Source organism: Natator depressus, chromosome 10 (assembly GCF_965152275.1).
Source record: "Natator depressus isolate rNatDep1 chromosome 10, rNatDep2.hap1, whole genome shotgun sequence".
Classification (NCBI taxonomy): Eukaryota; Metazoa; Chordata; order Testudines; family Cheloniidae; genus Natator; species Natator depressus.
In genome coordinates this window covers 13,041,653-13,066,382 of record NC_134243.1, presented here as the reverse complement: position 1 = coordinate 13,066,382, position 24,730 = coordinate 13,041,653, and the positions used below count along the sequence as shown (strand labels likewise).

The 24,730-nt window shown below is 41.0% G+C and overlaps 1 protein-coding gene across 2 annotated transcripts in view; it reads right to left on the bottom strand.

Annotated features, from left to right (window-relative positions):
- The window catches only part of CHLSN (cholesin), a 196,280-nt gene that overhangs the window by 115,254 nt on the left and 56,296 nt on the right, over window positions 1-24,730 (bottom strand). The gene's annotated exons all lie outside the window — the stretch shown is intronic.

Here is a 24,730-nt window from a genome sequence, read left to right as displayed (position 1 = left end):
TCTACTGTTCTTTTTGGTATCTTGTTCTATATTTTTAATAATTACTTATTTTAATTAAGACTTTGCCCAAAATAATTTTACTCTTAATTCCCTGTACATTAAACCACTTGAAGGACTATTCAACTCAATCATATTGATCCCTTTCATAGGTTCAGTGTGTTGGTTAGCTCACAAATATCTCCCTCATACCAGCTGATGGGAATGAGCCTGATCTTTTCCTGTTACTGTGTATGATTTACATTTCACCTCATTTTGAGCCAATATACCCCTTTCAGCCACATGATCATTTGTGCTCTTCATATAGCATATGCCTTGCATCTCACTAAATATAATCTACTGTAATAAAAAGAATACTGTAAACAGTCATCCCTCAAATCTCTTTTATGACCAACATGTTAGACAGCCATTAAATTTTGCACATGTTCAGTATCTGCCTTTATGTTTTCCAGTATTATGGAGCCCCTCAGTGTCATAGCATCAAAAAATCTTGCCTTTATTATCAAACTGTTTTTAAATGTAAATAATGAAAGGGTAGAGAGATTTACCATTGATCTCTGCACTACCTCATTAGTAGCTTATTTTTAGGATGGAAACGCCAATTAACAAGCATGAATCTCCTCCTCTAAATAATTTTTGCTATGTTACTAAGTCTCTTCATGCTTCACTATCTCATCTTCTTGAAACTTATTTCTGAAGTGGAACACTCTGAAATAATTTCTCTGAAAACATAGGCATAGGGACACAAATGCATCTTTCTTTTTGCCATAGCAACTGCATCTTCTCACAGCTCCAGCTTAATTCAATACGAGATGCCTTTCCCAAGAGCTTGCTGGCTCTGTTCAGTCAAGTGCTACTTGTCCTAAAGAGCTCAGACTAGTTGTCTGAAAAAATGCTTCTAACTTTCTTTGCAGCATTTCTAAAGTCATTAAACTTTATTCCATTAATTTGCTGTAGATCTCTTTTAAACAACAGCACCGTGTTACAGGCAGAGAAAAAGATGGAGGCAATTTGGGGAACAAGGTGTGCCAGGCCACAAGACTCTTGGTGGCTCTACCCTTGCGGGGAGTAGCTGTGTCAGGGACGCCTCCCTTGCTTCCAGAGACAGGAGCGGCAACGGACATTCACACACACCCATCTCAAAAGTAGCAAGGGTGGCAGCAGATGTTCCCTCTTCTTTTTAAACAGTGGGGACTAGTACTTAACATAGCATCTAGGATGTATCAGCTTGGGCGGGTGTGTGGATGTGTACACGAGGTCCACTGCACTTTCCACTTCTGCCACACACCGTCCTCTGTCAAACTGTGGGTGGTGGGGCTTCCCATAACAATAGGTTTTGGAGTTAACATCACATTGAAATGAATGGAGCACCTCATACCTCTCAGAGCTGTTGTTTCAGGCAGCCTGCAGACTAAGGGATACTTCAGGGCACCAGTTGCACTCAGTTTGTGAGGGCCTAGAGTGCCTGTGCTTTAACCTGGGCCTGTATGGGCATTTTTACAAATCATCTGTTTTCTTGTCTACTCTGAGTACTTGTAACAATTGCAGCCTAGCCTTCTTTAATCCCCCTCCCCCCACACACAAGTGAACAGATAATAAAACTTCTCTTATACCCATCTAGCAGAATAAACTCTCCTCTTCTTACCAAAAGGAAATCCATTTCCTGAAGGGCAACATTAAACCCAGCATTTCTGTCCTATAAAAGTTGTTGCAGAAGTGCAGTCCAGCATCCAAGGAAACAGAATTTCTAGATGGAAGGAAACTGGCCTTGCGTGGTGTGACTATAGAGTCACACCAGACTGATTACCTCTTTAAAACACACCTCCAGAATGTTATACCTGTCTTAGAGATTTAGCTGCATTGTCAATTTTAACTCTATTTGCTTTCCTTGCACCCTTCTAATTTTATGTCCCCACATAATCTTATCCCTAATTTTCACAAACATGCAGCCTCTTCATTTGCAAAGTATAAAATGCCACATTAATTTCTGTCCTTTTCCACTTACATGAAATTCCCTGCTTCACACGACTGATCTTTTATAACCTCTCTTCAGATTATCATTTCTTGTCACTTTTAATGTACTATAAAATTTGATTTTCACGTTTCATTTTGCTCTACTACTCTTTCACGTGGGGCCTCACACTTTATCCGTGGTACCATTCACAGTGTTTTAGCTTCACTAGCTTCTGTTCTGTTGTCTTTTTATGACATGTCAGTTTTATTGGAATGATTTGATATTGTAATTCAAGGCTGTCCAGTACAATGGAAGGGGGGGGAAAAGGAAGATCTATTCCGTTTTCTTCAACATACTCTACAAATCTGCAGACTGTCCTAGTTTGTGTATGTGTGTGTGCCTGAAGTTAAGTATTTTTGCACATATCCTCAGAAATATTTTAAATATGAGGATATCATCAATTGATTCCCCTCCCCACCCCCTCATTTTTGTTTCTGGATTAGACTGGGTTGTTATTTTCAATAGTGAGCCTGATCTTTTGGTTGCTCCATAGACACTATGGCATGCAACTGCCCTATTACTTTTCTCGGGAAATGCTGAGAAGGCTTACTATATTAGCACGCACTCTCCTTGAATATTAGATCAGTAGTGATTTTTTTAAAAATAAACATTGAAGTAAACATTCAAATGGGCAACAACTTTGTACTGGTTATACAAATATAAAAATATATGAGCACATACATTAGAAACTGTACTTGAGAGAAAATTAAATATGGGATAGTGAAAATATAAGGAGTTTTATGAACAAATCCTTGATATGACAAGTTCTCAAAACATGGCAAACACCAGTACATCAAAAGTGGGGCCTTTCCATTTCAGTGCCTGAAGGTTTCTGATTGCTTTGTAAATATGAGCCCATCTGTTTTGCATTTGAATTAATATTGGTGAAGTACTGTATATATGCAAGTAAAAGTAGCCTACTGATGTACAAACATTTGCAAAGAATTTATTAAATTATTTCAAAAATAAGATACAAGTCTATCACCATTTAAATGTAAACCTCTTTCAATGATTAAAGTGTACTGTATAAATTTCTATTTGCATACGCTGTACATTAGAAAGTCAGCACAAGAAAAGTGACATTATTAACAGTATTATTTTCTCACAGAGTTTAGTATTTTTGAGCTGATTTATGGTTTGTAGCCTCTCTGCTTTCAGAAGAGCCAGTTATGTCAAATCAATAAACTAACAAAATTGTTCATCTCTGCATCTGCTTATGTTATTGCTACAGCTGGTTTTCAGACTGATTTGTGTTGGGTAATTGATAAAATCACTAGCTTCCATACTTTCCATTTGGGAACCAAACTTGCTTTTACCATATAAATATAAAATAAATTGACTGGAATATGAATATTGTACTTACATTTCAATGTATAATATAGAGAGAAGTATAAACAAGTCAGTGTATGAAATTTTAGTTTGTACTGACTTTGTTAGTGCTTTTTATGTAGCCAGTTGTAAAATTAGGCAAATATCTAGTTGAGTTGGTGTACTCTCTGGAGGACCTCCACGTACCCCCAGGGGTACATGTACCCCTGGTTGAGTACCACTACTCTAGTCTAAATAAGAGAGCCAGCACTCAATTTACAAATTCATTGAGCAATATATTAAAGGCTGTTTCAGATGATCCATCCTGTGTTCATCTGTTGAACTTTCCATTTCCACTGGTACACAACAAAAAGACAATCGGTGTTCATCATCTTGCTTCATAAACTACAACCCCCTTTATTCAAAAGGTTTCATATTAATGAAGATAAACTAGTTTATAAACAACAGGCTAACTGGCCACGCGTTTTGTAGAGGCTGAACTCTGGACCTGATCTCATTTACACTATTGTAATCAGTAGCAAGTCCACTGAAGTCTTCTGAATTACACTGGTATAAAACTGGTGTACGAGAGATCCGAATCAGCCCTTTTGGATGCACAGTTCCAAGATCCTATTTGCTTTCTGGATGTTAAATCTCACTGACTTCAGGTGAGAGTTACTAGTATTCTGAGGTGGGAGGACACAATCATGGGAGTTGTTTGTGTCAGAGTGCAGTGAAAATATGCCAGGGGACTATATTTAAAAATCCTGGGGGAAATAAACAAGACTCAGTTAAATGGGGTTGTACTATGTATGTTTACTGAGAAAGAGTGACAGTAGTACAGTGGTTAGGTTTGGAGCCAAATTCTGCTCTCATACCAGTAGAAATCCTGAGTGATGCCACTGACTTGATTGGAATTAAATAATATTGACAACAGTGAAAGGGAGAGCAGAATTAGGGTTTTGAATTCTAGTCTCAGTTCTGAGAAGCCAACTAATCATTTTTTCCCTCAATCTTATTTAATCTTTTTATTACTGACCTCGGCACAAAAAGTGGGAGTGTGCTAATAAAGTTTGCGGATGGCACAAAGCTGGGAGGTATTGCCAATTTAGAGAAGGACAGGGATATCCTACAGGAGGATCTCGATGACCTTGTAAACTGGAATAATAGTAATAGGATGAAATTTAATAGTGAGAAGTGTAAGGTCATGCATTTAGGGATTAATAACAAGAATTTTAGTTATAAGCTAGGGACGCAACAATTAGAAGTAACGGAGGAGGAGAAGGACCTTGGAGTATTGGTTGATCATAGGATGACTATGAGCCGCCAATGTGATATGGCCGTGAAAAAAGCTAATGCGGTCTTGGGATGCATCAGGAGAGGTATTTCCAGTACGGATAAGGAGGTTTTAGTACCGTTATACAAGGCACTGGTGAGACCTCACCTGGAATACTGTGTGCAGTTCTGGTCTCCCATGTTTAAGAAGGATGAATTCAAACTGGAACAGGTACAGAGAAGGGCTACTAGGATGATCCGAGGAATGGAAAACTTGTCTTATGAAAGGAGACTCAAGGAGTCTGGCTTGTTTAGCCTAACTAAAACAAGGTTGAGGGGAGATATGATTGCTCTCTATAAATATATCAGAGGGATAAATACCGGAGAGGGAGAGGAATTATTTAAGCTCAGTACCAATGTGGACACAAGAACAAATGGATATAAACTGGCCACCAGGAAATTTAGACTAGAAATTAGACGAAGGTTTCTAACCATCAGAGGAGTGAAATTTTGGAATAGCCTTCCAAGGGAAGCAGTGGGGGCAAAAGATCTATCCGGCTTTAAGATTAAACTTGATAAGTTTATGGAGGAGATGGTATGATGGGATAACATGGTTTTGGTAATTAAATATTCATGGTAAATAGGCCCAATGGCCTGTGATGGGATATTAGATGGGGTGGGATCTGAGTTACCCAGGAAAGAATTTTCTGTAGTATCTGGCTGATGAGTCTTGCCCATATACTCAGGGTTTAGCTGATCGCCATATCTGGGGTCGGGAAGGAATTCTCCTCCAGGGCAGATTGGAAGAGGCCCTGGAGGTTTTTTGCCTTCCTCTGTAGCATGGGGCACGGGTCACTTGCTGGAGGATTCTCTGCTCCTTGAAGTCTTTAAACTACGATTTGAGGACTTCAATAGCACAGATATAGGTGTGAGGTTTTTTGCAGGAGTGGTGGGTGAAATTCTATGGCCTGCGTTGTGCAGGAGGTCAGACTAGATGATCATAATGGTCCCTTCTGACCTAAATATCTATGAATCTATATGCAGCTGAAAAGTGAGTAAAACACTTACATGCCTCAAATATGTGCTGTAAAGTTTAATTTTTGCAAAGCTTTTAATAAGTGCAAATTATTGCTACTGTTACTATACAATGCAAGGTTTATCTATGAATAAAAGCAATCATATTTATGTCAAACAACTACAACATTAGATTGCCATGTAGCAAGTGAATTTAAGTGTGAAATGTCTCATGTATTATACTTATTACTTTTAATTCTTCCATTGTCCATCAAAGCATTTTAATATATTCCGAATGTTATTTTTCCATATATAGAAAAATGAGCTAAGAGAGGCATTTCCCCTTTTTTATTTTTAACGTTTCATTATTTGTAATACCCTCATAAAAGCTGGAAACAGAACCCCTTTTCTTGTCTATTTTGTTCATTTACATATTTCGTACATCAGAAGCAATCAGTTCCCTTATACTTTTCTCTGAGGTTGAGTACCAACATCTTTAATTATATCAACAAGAATGCTCAAAATTTTGGAGATAATATTCATTAACAACTTTAACTCTCACAGGTGCAGCTCCCACGTTATTGCATGTCACACCTAGAGGCTGGTTTTGAATTTACGAGTTTCTCATAAGAAGATCTGTAGTTTTAAAAAATAAAAATATACTTAAAATCATTTTTTACCACTAAGAGTTCTTTGAAACTGAGACCAAACACTGACAAGAATAAAGTGAATCAGTTCAACCTGGATTTTAAAGTATATGATGTCTTATTACACAGGAGATTAAAAACCAGCAGTAGTGGGGGATCAATGCCAGCATGGAGTCCTGGATAGAAAGTTTTGTTTCAGTATTAATATGAATTTTTTTAAAACAATATTCAAATTAATTCTAGAATAAGACCTAAAGTAATATCAAGGCCTTGACTGAAAACTCTTTAGAAACTCCACCTTGTGGTCACCTGCTGAATATTCTTACAGTTCACTGTAGCAGTTTACTTGAATAAAATATAATTTAAAAATAAAATAACTTAAAATAGTCTACCGTATATTCCCACTAAATCTAGATAGACATTTAAATGGTTCTGCACACAACAGTAGGGTTGCCAATTTTGGTTGGACGTATTCCTGGAGGTTTCATCACATGACATAACCTTTAATTAAAGATTCATCTTGAATTTCTGGAGACTCCAGGACAATCCTAGAGGGTTGGCAATCTACACTACAGGCTCATTTGTAACAAGGGAATCAAGGAAATCAGTTGTTGGAAACCATGGTCTTCCAAAAACTGCACTACAGCCTTGGACAAAACCAGGCTGTTGAAATGAAGTTACGTCTCAACTACAAGACCACATAGCATTTAATTACGTTGGGGAATAATTCTGCTGTAACCATTTCCTTCAACATGATTGTTGTAACAAATCCAAGTCTTGAAAGACCTCTCCTAAACAGGTCACATGGGCATTTGGAAATAACCAGATACATTACTATAGCAGCATGAATAAAATATTCTGCAGGTCAAAACAGAAAGAGAGGAATTACTACTACTATGTTTCTAAAGTAAATCCTCCACTTCCCACCCACTGTGGGAACTTAAGGTCCTACGCGATATATTAAAATAATAAAATGCACTATTAGTTAAAGTCATTAAGCAAAGAAAGGGCACCTGCAATAGAAGATAAATGTGCTAAATGAGGTGTGAGAGAGGAAGGTAATAAATATAAGGTCAATGGCAACCATGTTAAAACGCATCATTGGAAAAAAAGGTTTAAGGGTTTTTTTTAAAAGAAGAAAGGGACCGATAGATTGATATTCTATGAGAGTGAATTTCATACACAGCCCATCACAGTCAAAGATTAATTGCTGATTAAAATACTACAGTACCACTGGATCCCCAAAAGACAGGTGGTGTGTGAGCACAGAAACCAGTCAGAAAGAAACATAAGGAAGAGGCTTCGCATACAGCCAGGGTGCACACCACTGTGAGCTTTAAAAACCCAGCCAATGCAAAAAATACAGAGCAGGCATCATTTGATGATAGTTGCTCAAAACCATGTGAGCCAACATGCTGCTCCTTTCTGCACACAATAAGGAGCACTGCTACAAGCTCTCCAGGGAGGGAATGAAAATCAGGTATTTTAGGCATGAGGGCACACACATTGCTGCTGCAAGGATGAGATGAATAAGGTGAACCCTCTTGTAAAAGAACAAACCTTAAACACAGGCAGATTTCATGGAAAGAACTTGAATGAGTAACAGCAAACTTACTATTCAGAGGGAGATATAAATTTAAAAACCAGTAATCCCAAAAATTCAGGGGTTTCTTGCACCTTTCTCTGAAGCATCTGGTGCTGGGCACCACCGGTGACAGAATGCTTGACTAGATCAATCCTGGGGTTTCTGATCCAGAATAACAATTCCTATGTTTGTGCACCGATATAGTTAAATCAGTGAAACCTCCCTTGCATAGAAACTCTTAAATCTGTTTCAGAGCGTCAAAAATCTATTTAGCTTAAATAATATTTTTACAGATTTACACTAAATCTATATAGGGCACTCAATCCAAAATAATGTCCGCACATGGGGTCTGCATGGATTTAAGTAGACCGATGTATAAAACAATGTAGTTAAATTAGTGCACAAACTGTGCGTACCGCAGCTAGGTGTAATATCATGTTCTTTAATACCTGAAGGAGTTGGATAGCAAACACGTTGCTGAGACAGCATTGCCTAAACATGGCCAGTGAATGAGTCCTCTGAACAACATTTCTCCACTACTCAGTCAGATAAAGCAGTCAATAGAAAGCACAAGCATGGCAATCTCTTGGCACATAGTCAACGCATACATATTAACCCCGTCTTAATCTATTACTGGAGTAGTTTTATCTCTCTTCCTCTCTATGATTAAATAGCAGCCTGAGAAGCAAAAAATAAATAAGTGAAAAAGCAAAATAAATTCTCAATCACCTATTAAAAACAAGTTCCTCAAATATCTTCTCTTCAGCCAAGAATGTAGCACTTATTCCTGTCCCAACCACAGGATATTATGAAATGTATAGCAGCTGTAGGGTGATCACCTATCCTGAATTGGGCAGGACAGTCCCAAAATGCAGAGTTTAAGTCCCAGTTGTAGCTTGAATGACTCTGGGACAGTGTTTGTCACGAATTCTCTGAAGCACTGCTCCTTGCCTGCCCAAGGCTCACGGGCAGCATAAGTCCCTTTTTTGGGGGAGGGGGAGTGTGGGGGGCCTTAGCCCCCCGCCACAAGGCCCTGCCCCTGCTCTTCCTCTTCCCCCCAAGGCCCCGCCCCCTGGCCAGGCCAGAAGCCAGAGCTGGGCCATTGTAAGAGCCACCAAGGGAGCCTGAGCCGCTGTAGGGAGCCCCAGACCCTACACCTGCCCTGGGCAGCGTGCCCCAGGGGGTGGAGACATGGGCCAGAGGCTGCTCTCAGCCCCTGGACCCTGGCAGGTGGAGTGTCCGGGACTCCGCACAGTGGCCCAGGCTCCCTAGGTGGCTCTTACCACAGCCTGGCTCCAGCTTCTGACCTGGGCAGGGGGCAGGGCCCCAGGTAGAAAAGAAGGAGCAGAGGCAGGGCCTTGGAGGAAGAGGAGGGGTAGGGGTGGGGCTCCTGCATGTGTCCCACTTTTGCCTTTTGAAAAGGTAGTCACCCTAGGCAGCTGTCATGGGAGACTCTAACACAGTGGTTCTTAATTACACTGGTGCCTCAAAAGAGCAGAAATATATGGTATGGTAAATCACCAGCAGTAACAGGCAAAGCAGCCTAAGGGAAGGGGAAGAGGAGCTCATATTTCTCATGTATTCTGGACCAGAGTTAGCCACTTAATAATAACAACCAACAACTTAGAGCTAGCCAATCCAACTCTAATCATATCCATAACCTGCTGCCTGCCTTGGTCATCTCTCCACTTAATGATGCCTGCTTGGTGCAGGCAGGAAGATAAACAAAGACATGCCATCAAGCTGAGCGTTAGGCCTTACTTTGTTCAGCAAATTAACAGTGACAGCTACAGGCCACAAAAGATTAGAGGACAGGTGAACAAGCCAGAACTTTCCATCTCTCTGCTAGCTTTCACTGAATATGCCCCATTACATCCGCTCTTAAGTGGAAGAGAACAAAGAGATAGCAGGCTTTATTATTTTAGTGTCACACTCTTATTAGCAGTACTGAGCTGTATTTGACACAGGGAGGTAAGGGACACGACCACTTTCTCTCAGATCCGATGGTATCAGTGTGTACTGATCCGATGGTATCAGGAAAGCAGACTTCGACCTGATCCGATGGTATCAGGAAAGCAGACTTCGACTCCCTCAGGGAACGGATGGGTAGGATCCCCTGGGGGACTATCATGAAGGGGAAGGGAGTCCAGGAGAGCTGGCTGTATTTCAAGGAATCCCTGTTGAGGTTACAGGGACAAACCATCCCGATGAGTCGAAAGAATAGTAAACATGGCAAGCGACCAGCTTGGCTTAATGGTGAAATCCTAGCGGATCTTAAACATAAAAAAGAAGCTTACAAGAAGTGGAAGGTTGGACATATGACCAGGGAAGAGTATAAAAATATTGCTCGGGCATGTAGGAAAGATATAAGGAGGGCCAAATCGCACCTGGAGCTGCAGCTAGCAAGAGATGTCAAGAGTAACAAGAAGGGTTTCTTCAGGTATGTTGGCAACAAGAAGAAAGCCAAGGAAAGTGTGGGCCCCTTACTGAATGAGGGAGGCAACCTAGTGACAGAGGATGTGGAAAAAGCTAATGTACTCAATGCTTTTTTTGCCTCTGTTTTCACTAACAAGGTCAGCTCCCAGACTGCTGCGCTGGGCATCACAGAATGGGGAAGAGATGGCCAGCCCTCTGTGGAGATAGAGGTGGTTAGGGACTATTTAGAAAAGCTGGACGTGCACAAGTCCATGGGGCTGGACGAGTTACATCCGAGAGTGCTGAAGGAATTGGCGGCTGTGATTGCAGAGCCCTTGGCCATTATCTTTGAAAACTCGTGGCGAACGGGGGAAGTCGCGGATGACTGGAAAAAGGCTAATGTAGTGCCAATCTTTAAAAAAGGGAAGAAGGAGGATCCTGGGAACTACAGGCCAGTCAGCCTCACCTCAGTCCCTGGAAAAATCATGGAGCAGGTCCTCAAAGAATCAATCCTGAAGCACTTACATGAGAGGAAAGTGATCAGGAACAGTCAGCATGGATTCACCAAGGGAAGGTCATGCCTGACTAATCTAATCGCCTTTTATGATGAGATTACTGGTTCTGTGGATGAAGGGAAAGCAGTGGATGTATTGTTTCTTGACTTTAGCAAAGCTTTTGACACGGTCTCCCACAGTATTCTTGTCAGCAAGTTAAGGAAGTATGGGCTAGATGAATGCACTATAAGGTGGGTAGAAAGCTGGCTAGATTGTCGGGCTCAACGGGTAGTGATAAATGGCTCCATGTCTAGTTGGCAGCCGGTGTCAAGTGGAGTGCCCCAGGGGTCGGTCCTGGGGCCGGTTTTGTTCAATATCTTCATAAATGATCTGGAGGATGGTGTGGATTGCACTCTCAGCAAATTTGCAGATGATACTAAACTGGGAGGAGTGGTAGATACGCTGGAGGGGAGGGATAGGATACAGAAGGACCTAGACAAATTGGAGGATTGGGCCAAAAAAAATCTGATGAGGTTCAATAAGGATAAGTGCAGGGTCCTGCACTTAGGATGGAAGAATCCAATGCACCGCTACAGACTAGGGACCGAATGGCTAGGCAGCAGTTCTGCGGAAAAGGACCTAGGGGTGACAGTGGACGAGAAGCTGGATATGAGTCAACAGTGTGCCCTTGTTGCCAAGAAGGCCAATGGCATTTTGGGATGTATAAGTAGGGGCATAGCGAGCAGATCGAGGGATGTGATCGTTCCCCTCTATTCGACACTGGTGAGGCCTCATCTGGAGTACTGTGTCCAGTTTTGGGCCCCACACTACAAGAAGGATGTGGATAAATTGGAGAGAGTCCAGCGAAGGGCAACAAAAATGATTAGGGGTCTAGAGCACATGACTTATGAAGAGAGGCTGAGGGAGCTGGGATTGTTTAGTCTGCAGAAGAGAAGAATGAGGGGGGATTTGATAGCTGCTTTCAACTACCTGAAAGGGGGTTCCAAAGAGGATGGCTCTAGACTGTTCTCAATGGTAGCAGATGACAGAACGAGGAGTAATGGTCTCAAGTTGCAATGGGGGAGGTTTAGATTGGATATTAGGAAAAACTTTTTCACTAAGAGGGTGGTGAAACACTGGAATGCGTTACCTAGGGAGGTGGTAGAATCTCCTTCCTTAGAGGTTTTTAAGGTCAGGCTTGACAAAGCCCTGGCTGGGATGATTTAACTGGGAATTGGTCCTGCTTCGAGCAGGGGGTTGGACTAGATGACCTTCTGGGGTCCCTTCCAACCCTGATATTCTATGATTCTATGATTCTATACTGTCATAATGGAGAGCGCCGTTGACAGACTCTGATCTCCCTCTCAGGCATCGTCATCAGTAATACCAAACAATTAAAGAAATGATTGTCTGAAATTAAAATAAACAAAGAACAAATGTAGCGTCTGTTTTAGTTAGAATAATATCAACTATAATCTATCTGCTTCATTCTTTTGCCATATGAACAACAATATGTTTTTTTTTTTAATTGTCAATTTTCATCTGCAACTGACTGTTTGCCTTATACACTACGTGGAATTCTATATCACTGGCATCCACAAAGCTTTAATAATTATCACCGAACCTGACAACTGCTAACTACTGCAACTTCTACCTCACCTGCCTCCACTCTACCAAAAATATCATTGCTAACAATTAGTCCTACATGTATCAAGAGAGTTATTCACTTAATCAACATAATACTAAAGTTATGCATCATCCTACACATACAGCTTCTTAGCCAACATCTTTTGAAAATTAAAAGTAATCAGCCCTCTTATATATATAACTAAACAATAAAGTTTGTTCTCTTATTGCAGTCAGATGACTGCATCCTGTGATCGTTAAAGTGAATCATAGTGAGCTGATTTATAGTTTGAGGGAAGACACAGCTGAGAAGAATGACAATTTCTATCTCCTCCTCTTTCAGTTTCCAATGTCAATGTGATACAACAGTTATGATGACTAATTGTTCATGAAATATAAGGCATCATGCAAATGTATACTGATTATGGTATCTCTGTTCAAAGGTCTTTACCATTATCACAGATGGGCAAGTCAGATTTGTTTGAAATGCAGTATAATCAGTATACATTCAGCACCCAAGAATTGCAGCTATTTATATGGGAAGCAGTGTAGTATAGGGAAATGAACACGGAGTTGGGATTCAATATCTTCTGATCTGTAATTGCACTAATTGCACCATTACCACTGACTTATTCTGTGATCTTGGGGAAGTTGCTAACACCTCAGTTACTGAGTTTCTTCTTCCCTCAGGAATGTTACCAGAATTAGTTAATATTTGTATAGCACCTGAAAATATAAAGTACTACTTAAGTGCTTGATATCATCTATCTGAAATCAATTGCACAGTATTAGAAGCGTTATTGCTCTCATAAGATAATTTAATAATAAAACCTAGTATATTCAGTAATTCAAAATACAGGGTATATCTTTGTAATGATTTTAAGTTTTAAGAGGGAGTTTTTTAAAACTACCTTCTTCTCATCCCAAAGCATCTTTACAGACATGAGGAGCAGTACAGCATTACCATTCATTCTTGTCCATACCTATTTCTCCATTAATATCAGCCTGGTCACCTCCACGCACACGATGTCATGCCATCTAGTGGGTGGTCGGCCTCTAGGTCTGTGACAGTGCTTACATTTGCATTATTTTCTTTGGCATCCTATCATCTGTTTGTCTGCTAATGCGTCTCCAACATCGTAATCCTTTCAACTGCGGTCAGTCCCATACCCTGATTTCACATGCTACTCTCCTAACTTATTCATTTGTCTTAAAATCTTTCCACTTTGTATCTGCCATCTTCCGATGAACTCTCATCTCTACTGCCGCCAGCTTTCTGATGTCTGTTTCCTTTAATTTAACCGTGTCTCTAGACCATTGAGTAATACTGTTAGTATACTGATAAATGTTCTCTTTGGTACCAAATATAATGTTCTTATCAATCCACAATCTCATCAACTTCTACGCATCCCTTGCAACTGAAGCACATCTCCTTTTAACCTCATTCTTGATGGAGCCATTGGCACTGGTCAAGCTTCCTAGGTACACATACACATGCAGGCAAGATAATGGAGCAGCTGATAGGGGACTCGATTAATAAAGAATTAAAGGAGGGTAATGTAACTAATGCAAATCAACATGGGTTTATGGAAAATAGATCCTGTCAACTGACTTGATATCTCTTTTGACGGGATCAACAAGCTTGGTTGATAAAGGTAATAGTGTTGACATGATATATTTAGACTTCTGTAAGGCATTTCACTTGGTTCAACACATTTTGATTAAAAAACTAGAATATAAAATTAACATGGCACACATTAAATGGATTAAAAACTGGCTAAATGATAGATCTTAAAATGTAATTGTAAATGGAGAATCATCATTGAGCAGGTGTGTGTCCAGCAGGATTCTGCAGGGATTGGCTCTTGGCCTTATGCTATTTAATATTTTTATCCAGGACTGGGAAGAAAACAAAATTATTGCTGATAAAATTTAGGTGAGTGGTAAACAATGAAGAGAACAGGTCTCTGATTCAAGTGTGATCTGGATTGCTTGGTAAACTGGGCACAAGCAGACAATATGTGCTTTAATTCAGCTAAATGTAAATGTAAATGTATATATGTAGGAACAAAGAATGTAGGCCATACTTACAGGATGGGGGTCTCTACCTTGGGAAGCATGACTGAAAAAGATCTGGAGCTCATGGTGGATAATCAGCTGAACATGAGGTCCCAGTGTGAAGCTGTGGCCAAAAGAGGTAAGGCATTCCTGGGATGTATAAACAGGGGTAACTCTAAGGTTACAGCTGAGTGCAAAAAAAATTTCTAAATTTGCCACTCCAGTCTGCAGGGGACGGGGCTGGCTGAGGGGGAGACAGGATCAGGCGACCCTGCTGGAGCGCTCCTGCCAGCAGCAGGGCCAGTGAGTGGAGCAGGGGGACGGGGCAGGAGAGTGGGTCTCTCTGGAGGATTGGGGGGAGGCTCTGGGCAGTGAATGGCTCGGGGTTGCTGAGCAGTAGGGGACTTGTGGGGGGTGCTGGGCATCATAGGCCTGGGAACTACGGGTGTGTGAGGGGGTACTGTAGCACCCCCAGGTTTTACTTTGGCCTCTGCTCCTGGCCCCACATCTCGGGTCCTTGCTCCTGGCCCCATGGTGTCCCCCCCGCCCAGCCCCGTGCCGCAGGGCTCCAGTCCTGGCCCTGCTCTGGGCATATGGGTCTGTGGGAGGATTGTGCAAGGGTGGGGCGTGGGCAAGGAGGCTGTGGGTGTGGGTCTCTGGGCAGGGGAGTTCTGGGAATAGGGAGTCGGTGGGGCATTGGGCAAGGGGTCGGTGTGGCATGTGATTCGGGTCAGCCTCGAGGGGAAGGGGCTCGCTGGCAGTACAGGGCTCAGCAGGCCAGTGTGCGTCTGGCACAGTGGTTCTCAACCTGCAGCCCAGAATGGTAAACCAATTTTTTGGTTGAGGAAGAGCTCCCCTTGGATCTCTGCTCCACTTTTCCTTAATTAGCCCTCGGGGGTTTGCAGAGCAACATGAGGCCTATTCCTGCCATCAAAGCATAAGAGCTTGTCTTCACTAGAGTTTTTATCTTAAATTAATCATCAATTAACTCAAGATAGTAACACCTTTATAAAGGGTCTGGACACTCCCTAGGCTTTGCTTTACTAGTTTACTGTTCTGGAGTATACTGTACCAGTAAAGCACAGTCATTTTTAGATGCTTTCTCCACAGAGCTCCAAGTTCTTGAAAGCATCTGAGGATGAACCTAGGAATCAAACCCTTTTGTGGAGTGCCAACTCCAAGACAACTGGACCAAATTACATGCTATAAAAATGTACATACATTTCTGATTTAGGTTAAGTATGTAAGTGAAATAAGTGCAAGTGAAGGACACCAAAATTGAGTGCTCTGCAGAATAAAGTCCTGTGTTTATCCCCAGAAGAGATACACAGCAAAGACAGCAGACTTGTATTTTCTTCTCATGGCTCCACCCATGTTCTTTAGTAATAACCAGGAAGAATAATTTTAATGGGTGAAACAGTAACTCAGGCTTCCTGGCCCAATAATAATCTCTGCTAAGACTATCAAAAAGGAAACCCAATTAGCAGAGTTTTTTTAAAATGCAGAAACATGCCCACTGAGCACCACCAATGTATTTGACATAGTGACTGAACCACCACTGGCTGGTAACTTTCAGTCACTACCACCCTGGGTTGGATTTGAAAGACTGAAAAACTCTTTAGCCCATTACCAAAACCTTGACCCATCTACCCATCTACTCTCACTTGTGTACTTTCAGAGATCTGTTTAAAACAGTTCGATGCCAAAATATCCTGAGCAGAGTCTTCAGGTACAGTGCAAATTGGTGCTGAAACACTTTTTCTAGGCAATTTGTGATTCCAGTTTACTTTTGTTTTTGAAATCCAGAAAATTTGTTCTATGCAGCTTCCCTATATAAAAAGACCAGGCTCTGATTTTCAGTTGGTTTTCTTTAAAGCATGATGAAATGCATCAGATGAGGGGCACTGTAAAAGCATAGTACTGACCAAACGCAGGACAGTGAAAATTTTAGGTCCTGCGCAATCCCTATGCCTCTCGTTACTGCAGATTTTCAGAAGACTACCACAACAAAAATTTTTCCCTTGGGTGTACTGATTTGAGGGAAGATACAGTGATTAACAAATTCTAAGCAGTGAGCTTGTATATGCTGGAATGAGCCAATCCTATTTTTTCCCCATTTATAATTGAGGTTTTAAACACACTATGAAATGCTGTCACTAAGAACACTGGTGCTGAATCAGACACAAACACATTAAGGACTCAAAATCCTTCCCTCCCAATACATGGTGGGCATTACACTGGATCTTGGAAAATAAGCTATTGCATGTGCACACTATCTGGCCTTCCAAAAAAACCAGCACCCTATGAATCAGGAAGCAGGAATGCACCATAAATGTTAATTTTAAGCAAGGTGATTTTTGTTTGTTGAATTTTTTTTTGCATTTTTTCCTTTGACTTTTTTCATTGTGTTTTATTATTTAAACCACTGCACTTCTACAAATTTAATTGCAAAGGTTGGCTAATACAAGTAGTATCATTTCATGAACAGAAAAACATCCAAAAACTGAATGAGAAGCCACTGGATGGCCTCACATACTCAGAAATGCTTGGGGCAACCACTACTGGAATATCTCACTGCGTAGGACAATTTGAACTTTAAAGTCACATGATGAAACCATTGGTTTTCTAAACATGCAATGTATGCAGTTTGAATAACTTAAAACTGAGTTCCTGTTTTCCCTGCAGAACTGTAGGTTTTTGTAGTCTGTGACTGTCTGGGATTTTTAGCTTGATACACAGCAACTAAAGAAGTGACTTTGTTTACGCAGGGAGCAGAGTATGTATTTAAAAAGAGTTATTTCCTCCAAACAGTAATTATATTTCATCTCACTATTCACTGCGAAAGCCTCAGCCAGTTGCATCTGTGGAACATTTCTTTGCAGAGGTAAGTGTTTTACCTTGCTTTAAGTATGTAATGTTTTAATCACCACTAAAGGATCAAACTATAAAGTTTTAATTTAAACATTTTATTTTTCCTTCCATCTGTATCATTTGGACCATACAAAGTACAATAAAATACCACCCCTCTGGGAAATATTTTCATAAAACTAATGTTTAATTATAAAATTGAATTTTAGACATAAACAGATTTAGAGACTAAGAGAGCATCCAGACCACTTTCTTAATTGTTGGGAATTATCATGCAGTTTTAGATACATAACAGGAAACGTTTTATATAACATAGGAAACACGTCAACAGTACTGATTAAAGTCTATGCAGAGAGTTAGTGCTACTTCATTTACATTCCAGAGAAGTAAAAATGTAAAGTTTCAGTTAGACAGAAACTGATGAACTTTTTAAAACTGAAGCATCTGTCTTCTTGAACATTCAAAATTCCACATAATTTCAAACCTGAAATATTTGTGTGGAAGTTTCAATCATTCCTACTACCCAGAAAATTGTCAGGTGAGAAAAATTTCAGAAGGGTATTTTAGTGTTTCATCATCTTACTGTACAGCAGCTGCAGCCTCTTATATAAATTCTGTCCCCATCTTTTAACATGGCAGAACCTAGAAGTAGTAGGAAGGCTGATCAGGGTATATTTTATTTAGAAGCCTAATCTGCATTGCGCTCAAGAGTTAAAACTGCACATGCTCATCATGGGCTGAGAGCTGGTAGCCACAGAAATCTTGTGTACAAAAATTTCTGGTTGGATGAAAGGAAATTTTTCTGGTGGTTGGAAAAAGAATGCAGGACAGACTCTCCTCCTAAATTTTTTTGTACAAAAATAGACTGGTTGCTAAGGAAATCATCCCCAAATTTAGAGATGCCCCTTTGAAGGTTTTAAGTAAGTGCCAGTTTCCATTAAGCCAAGGTTCCAAGTCTTGGGAGCTTAAGCAACCAAACACAAGAAAAAATTGGTTTTAGAGTACAGGCTCTCTCTCAATGTTTTCTTTTCACTTCTTGCAGTCCAGCATTGCCTCTTGTGTGTTACATTGAATTGCTCTGCTCCAGCTGTTGGCAGTGAAGGATAATTTATTAGCTGTGTGCCTGTGCTTCAGAGAGCAGGAGTGTGACACGTACACCTTCACTGCCTGCACACAAAGCATAACAGATCAGACTAGAGCAATGTAGTGCCAGGAAAAAAAACCAAACAGAACGGGAAGGGAGAGACAACATGAATCAGAAGCGGCAAAGAGTCCTGTGGCACCTTGTAGACGAACAGACGTATTGGAGCATAAGCTTTCGTGGGTGAATACCCACTTCGTCGGATGAATCAGAAGAACAGTGGACAGAAGAGCAACAGGAGAATGGTGTTCAACTATAACGAAATGGAGAAGAACAAAGGCAAGGAAGGAGATAATCTAAAGAGGTGTAGGAAAGAAATAAGCAAGACAAGATCAAAAAGCTCATACAAACAGAACATATTGAGGATGATTTTGTGATTGAGGCACAGGACTTAAATTACATGAGATGGGGAATTAATTCCAGGCTCTGCCACAGCCTCCATGTCATGTCCGGTGCCTCACTTCCCTAGATACAAAATGCTGACAATGTTATCTACGTAACTTACAGGAGAATTGTGAGGAAAAATTAAATATGGTTTGTCAGGCGCTTAGGGATTAGATTGATAAGTTCCACAGTAAACCAATAAAGAAAGGACATATAATCAGGCAGAGCATAAACTGTGGGGGGTTGTTGAGAGTACACCACATGCCATTGCAGTAACGTAAGGATTAGCAGCAAATGTATGGAACACCAGAATTTATCAGAGAGTGGTTGAAAGGGAATGTTAAGTCCTTCATGTTTTCCATACTGGAAGCTCTAAGGGTATGTCTACACAGCAGCTAAGGTGTTTCCCAGCACAGGTAGACAGAAAGCTAGCGTGCTAAAAAGAGCATGGCTACAGTGGCACAGGCAGTGGCTTGGGCTAGCCAGCCAAGTACCTACCTACGGGATCAGACGGGTTTGTACTTGGGTGGCTAACCCACGCTGCTGACCATTCTGCTGCAGCCACACTGCTATTTTCAGCATGCTAACACAAGCAGAGCTAGCATGCAACTATCTACCCACATTGAGAAGCACCCTAACAGCGGTTGGATAGACATACTAGTGTTTTGAGTAAATTTACAGCTTGCTTGACTGCCTGGATTTTCTGCAGTGAAAGAGGTGTGAAATAATTGCCTTCAAGCTTTCTGCTGCCTCCCCCACAGCCACACATCTATTTACTTTGCAGAGCTAGTGTGGAACTCCTCAAACCCAGCTGATAATATTATTAGGGCATACATCTATCAACACAGATTCATAAGAACATAAGAATGTCCATAGTGGGACAGAACAACGGTCCATCTAGTCCAGAATCCTGTCTTCCGACAGTGGCCAGTGCCAGGTGATTCAGAAGGAATGAACAGAAGAGGGCAATTATTGAGTGATCCATTCCCTGTCATGCAGTCCCAGCTTCTGGCAATCAAAGGCTTAGGGATACCCAGAGCATAGGGTTTCCTCCCTGACCATCTTAGCTAATAGCCATCGAGGGACCTATCCTCCAGGAACTTATCTAATTCTTTTTTGAAACCAGTTATACTCTTGGCCTTCACAACATCCCCTGGCAACGCGTTACACAGGCTGAATGTGCATTGTGTGCAGTAATTCCTTAGGTTTGTTTTAAATCTGCTGCCTATTAAATTCCTTTAGTGACCCTGGTTCTTTTGTTATATGAAGGGGTAAATAACACTTCCTTATTCACTTTCTCCACACCATTAATGATTTCAGTACCAGTTTGCCTGGTACTGAAGTTAGGCTTACCGGCCTGTAATTGCCAGGATCGCCTCTGGAGCCTTTATTAAAAATCCATGTTACATTAGCTATCCTCCAATCATTTGATAAAGAGGCTGATTTAAGTGATAAGTTACATACCACAGTCAGTAGTGCTTCAGTTTCATATTTTTAAATGCTACTGTGGCAGGTTTCTTTGTTATCCCCCAACCCCCAAGGATGTTAAATTGAATTACATTATGGTTGCTATTATCAAGAGATTCAGCTATATTTACCTCTTCGACCAGATCCTGTGTGCCACTTAGGACTAAATCAGGCACTGACTCTCCCCTTGAGGATTCCAGGACTAGTTGCTCTAAGTAGCAGTCACTGATGGTGACTAGAAATTTTCTCTCTACATGCCATCCTGAGGTGATATGTACCCAATCAGTACAGGGATAGTTATCTAGTCTTCTGTTTGTGTAGCCTCTCTAATCTCCCTGAGCATTTCACCATCACTGTCATTCTCCTGGTCAGGTGGTCGGTTGTACGTTCCAACCGCTATACTCTTACTATTCACGCATAGCATTTTTATCCATAGAGATACTATGCTACAGTTCGATTCATTTAAAATTTTTACTATATTTGAGTCCCTGCATTAAAAATTTTTCTGACCAAATGGCCTGAAAACTTTGCATAACAGACTACCATAAAAGAGATGTGGGCATCAGGATTATCTTACTGCAGGTTAAAGGATCACATACATGCAACAAAGAAGCCTTGTTTGAACCTCAGGATCAGTTTAGTAGTATACTAGTGCACTCTGACAGTGAATTCACAAAGCAGCATTGGTTTCAGTCTTTAAAAATTCTGCTCATCTTAGAAGTAATAACTATTAGCAAATAATACATAGAGGTTAAGCCAATTGTCCCAGATCACACAGTGAATCAACTGCAGGGATGGCAATAGACCCCAATAGCCTTAGACTCCTGGTCCCATTCTATAACCACTAGAGACCATGCTCCTCCACTGAATCACCCGATCCTGTGAGGTGTTGCTTAGCACCTCTTGTAAGGTGTTACGGATCCTCAACTCTCTTTGAAATCAGTTGGTGACACCTGCCAAGCTCTCTTTGAAATCAGTTGGCAACACCTGCCAAGCTCTGTGCACCTTGTAGGATAGAACTGAAGTAGGAAAAATAGATTTTGCAATAATGTCTGTCAGAGAAAGAAGCATGGTTCTAAGTGTTAGTTTGTGTCCCCTCCAACCGTATAAAAGAGTGTGGATAGTGAGTCCTTTGGACTAAACCCACACTTATGGAGAACTCTTTCCTACCTTAGTCTGAATTCACAGCTGACAACGTGTTCTCCTTTTTCAAAAACACACCTGAAGAGATAGCAAATGAAAAGACAAGGCCGATGTTTGTACGTTTTAAAAACTACTAGCAGGAAAGAAGCTCCCAGAAGCAATTTACGAGACAGAACTGACACCGAAAGTACTCATTTTAATCTTGCTAATTTTCCAGTTTAAAAATATTCAAGGATACACCACAAGCCTCTAACTACACAAAAAAAGAATCTTGTGTTTCCATTTTTATTCTCCTGGGGTGGACCACATGTTCATGAGTTCAAGCAGGCACTGTGAGTTTATTGATTAAGGAAAGGAAAGTTTTAAACAGCTTGTTGTTTTGGTAAGATCTCACTAACGTGGGGAGTTTCCCTGGAATCTTTTTTAGCACGGTGCATTGCTAGGATTAAAACAGAAAACAATTAGGTCTTATCTACACAGGAAAGTTTTACTAGTTATACTAATATATCTATTTGGGTATAATTATAGCAGTGTAACAAACCTGTCTCCTCCCTACCCCCCCACACAAATCCGGACACCCTTAACTCTAGTGTGAATGCCTTGCTACAGTTTAGTTTAAACGCCTTACAAAGTGACAAACTAAACTGAAAAAAGACACTTGTACACTGGAATAGAAGTACCCACATGAGGAGTGATACTAGTTTAAATGCACACCAGTTTAAATTTACATCTTAGGGGAGATGGGGGAGAAAGGGAGAGAAAGGGGGGAAAAGGGAGAACAGGGAGGAAGAGGAAAAGAAAAAAATTGTAGGCAAGGCCTCAGTTGTAATTTTAATTTGTTTCTGGCATCTTTCTTGATAAGTGTGAAAAAATGAGACCTATACAGGTTGAGAATATCTTCTTCAAAATGTCACTGAGCGCAAAAGCAGCAGGATAAGTCTACTTGGTCAGTAATCAAGGGGATGCAATTTATTAAGGCAATAAGTTGTAACTTCTGCAGTTTGCTGCTCTATATCTAATCTTCCTTGTCTCATAGTCTCCTTGGTCTTATGCTTTGGATATTCAAAAGGGGAGTTAGCTGCAAGTATGATTTCCTTGGCTATAGTCAACAGATGGAGCTGCTACCAGTACCAAGGCCAGATCCTGGCCAACTGCAAACATACATCAGTATTATCACTGGTTTTTCAATAGTCTGATGCAGGCTGATATTATTTACAGTGAAATCTAAAGCTATCTTCTTGTTTTCATGAGCAACGATACTACCACAAAAGTAGCCTGCTATAAAGCTATACTGAGATCCCATGTAAGGGAACTGGACATGGTTACTCGAGAGGTTACTTGGCCAGCAGTCTGAAAGGAGTTCAGAAAACAGTAATGGAAACATTTATAGACCCAGAACTAACTACAAATGCTCAATGCTGTCAAAAAAGTTGACAAATACTCAATGCTGTCAAAAAGTTGACAGGTCCAGATGAAAATATCACAGGAGGCTGAGGTAAAAAAACTCTTTAACCTTAGAAAGAACATCTCACATTTATCTCAGCCTCCCAGTGTCATTGTGTAGGATGATTCCTTAAGCAAGTGACCACCCTCCTCCATGTGCCCAGCTTCCCTTCATTACCTCACAGTCTAGCCTCTTTGGCCATGTCTAAACTATAAACTTTGGTCGATACAAGTTGGGCATAAAGCCGCCATAGTCAGCATATCGCTCATGTGCATGTATACTTGGTTCCTTGTATCGGCACGGCACATAGTCACCAGGAATACGAGTGTCGATACACAGTGTGGTGCACTATGGGTAGGTACTCTATTATGCAGCTTGCCATCTTCCGGCACACTGTCTTTTGGCAACTTTTGGCAATGCATGGTGGGGCAGAAATGAGTCACACAGTGGTGACTGTGAGCAAGAGGTCAAGTTCCCAGGATGCAACTTACTTCATCCCATAATGCAATAATTTTCCGGCCTTTTTTTAAAATCCCCAAAACCTGTGCGGCACTTCTCACTGTCCATCATCTCTGACAGAAGCATGGAGCCCATACAGCTCTGCAGTATTGTCATGAGCATTGAAAACACAGGATGAATGAGCCTCTGATATTCGCATAGGAAGTACCACAGGAAGGGGGGGACATGACAATTTGTAGAGAACAGATTGCTCTCTGACATAGGCAAAAACAATTCAAGGCTGTTGGTGGCCTTCACAGAGCAGTTGCAGATGGTGGAATGCCACTTGATGGATCACAAGGCACATGTCACTGACATCAGTGTTGGCTGGTCAGGAAAAATGCACGACACTTGCATCTTTTTACTCCTCGGGGAATTCTACGCCAAAAAAATAAAAATTTTGGCATATTTTATTTGTCAAAATAATGCAATATAATCATGAAAGTTTCAATTATTTGGGTAATTTATTTAACCTACAATACAGAAAAAAATCACAACTATTCAGCATTTCCTAAACACATGAAAGTTAAGTTACAAATACTTGATAACCAATACCCTGTATTCCAGTTATAATCCTGGGTTTTCATTTAAATTACATTACAGCACACCAAACAGCAAAATAAAGTAGAATGTCATTTTAAATTGCTCTTACGTTTTTGCTAATCATTGTCCTGCATTTTAGTATAAATCCAGTATTTTCATTTAAATTACAGTACAGAAAACAAAGAGCCTTCAAGTTTTTCTCACTTAGTGATTTCCTTCTGGCAGAAAGGATCACATTGTTCAAGTGAAAAACTTCTCTCCATTCAGAATTTGAGACAGCATTTATGCAATTCAAGGCTAGTTTGACGACATTTTGAATTCTCTCTTTCAATAAAAGCCAAAACACTTGGAGATCTACAAAAACAGGTTTACTTTGAATAGCCTCAAACACAATCTTTTCCCGGTACAGTTTTAGCTCCTGTTCAGGTACCTCAGAAAAACCAGGTATTGCTTGAAAATATCTCGGTGTTCTGGCAGGATATTAAACACGATGAATATCAAATAACCTACAAGCCTTCAGAAAATTCAGATCTGGCTGTTGAAATTACAAATATTTGTCAACCTTTTCCACGGGCTGTACCTCCCAAAACAGCCTGACGTGGCCCCACCCACGCTCTGCCCCCAAACCCTTCCTGCTGCTGTTCCCTTCTGTGGCTGAGAGGCTAGGACAGGGCGGATGAGGGCCACGGTACGCAAAAGACCCCGCTGTGCCCGTCTCCCGGGGCTGGGTCCTCGCTGTGCTCCGGCAGTGGTGCCCACCCCAGGCTGGGACCTCGCTGCGCTCCGGCCTCACCGTCTGCTTGCCTGCC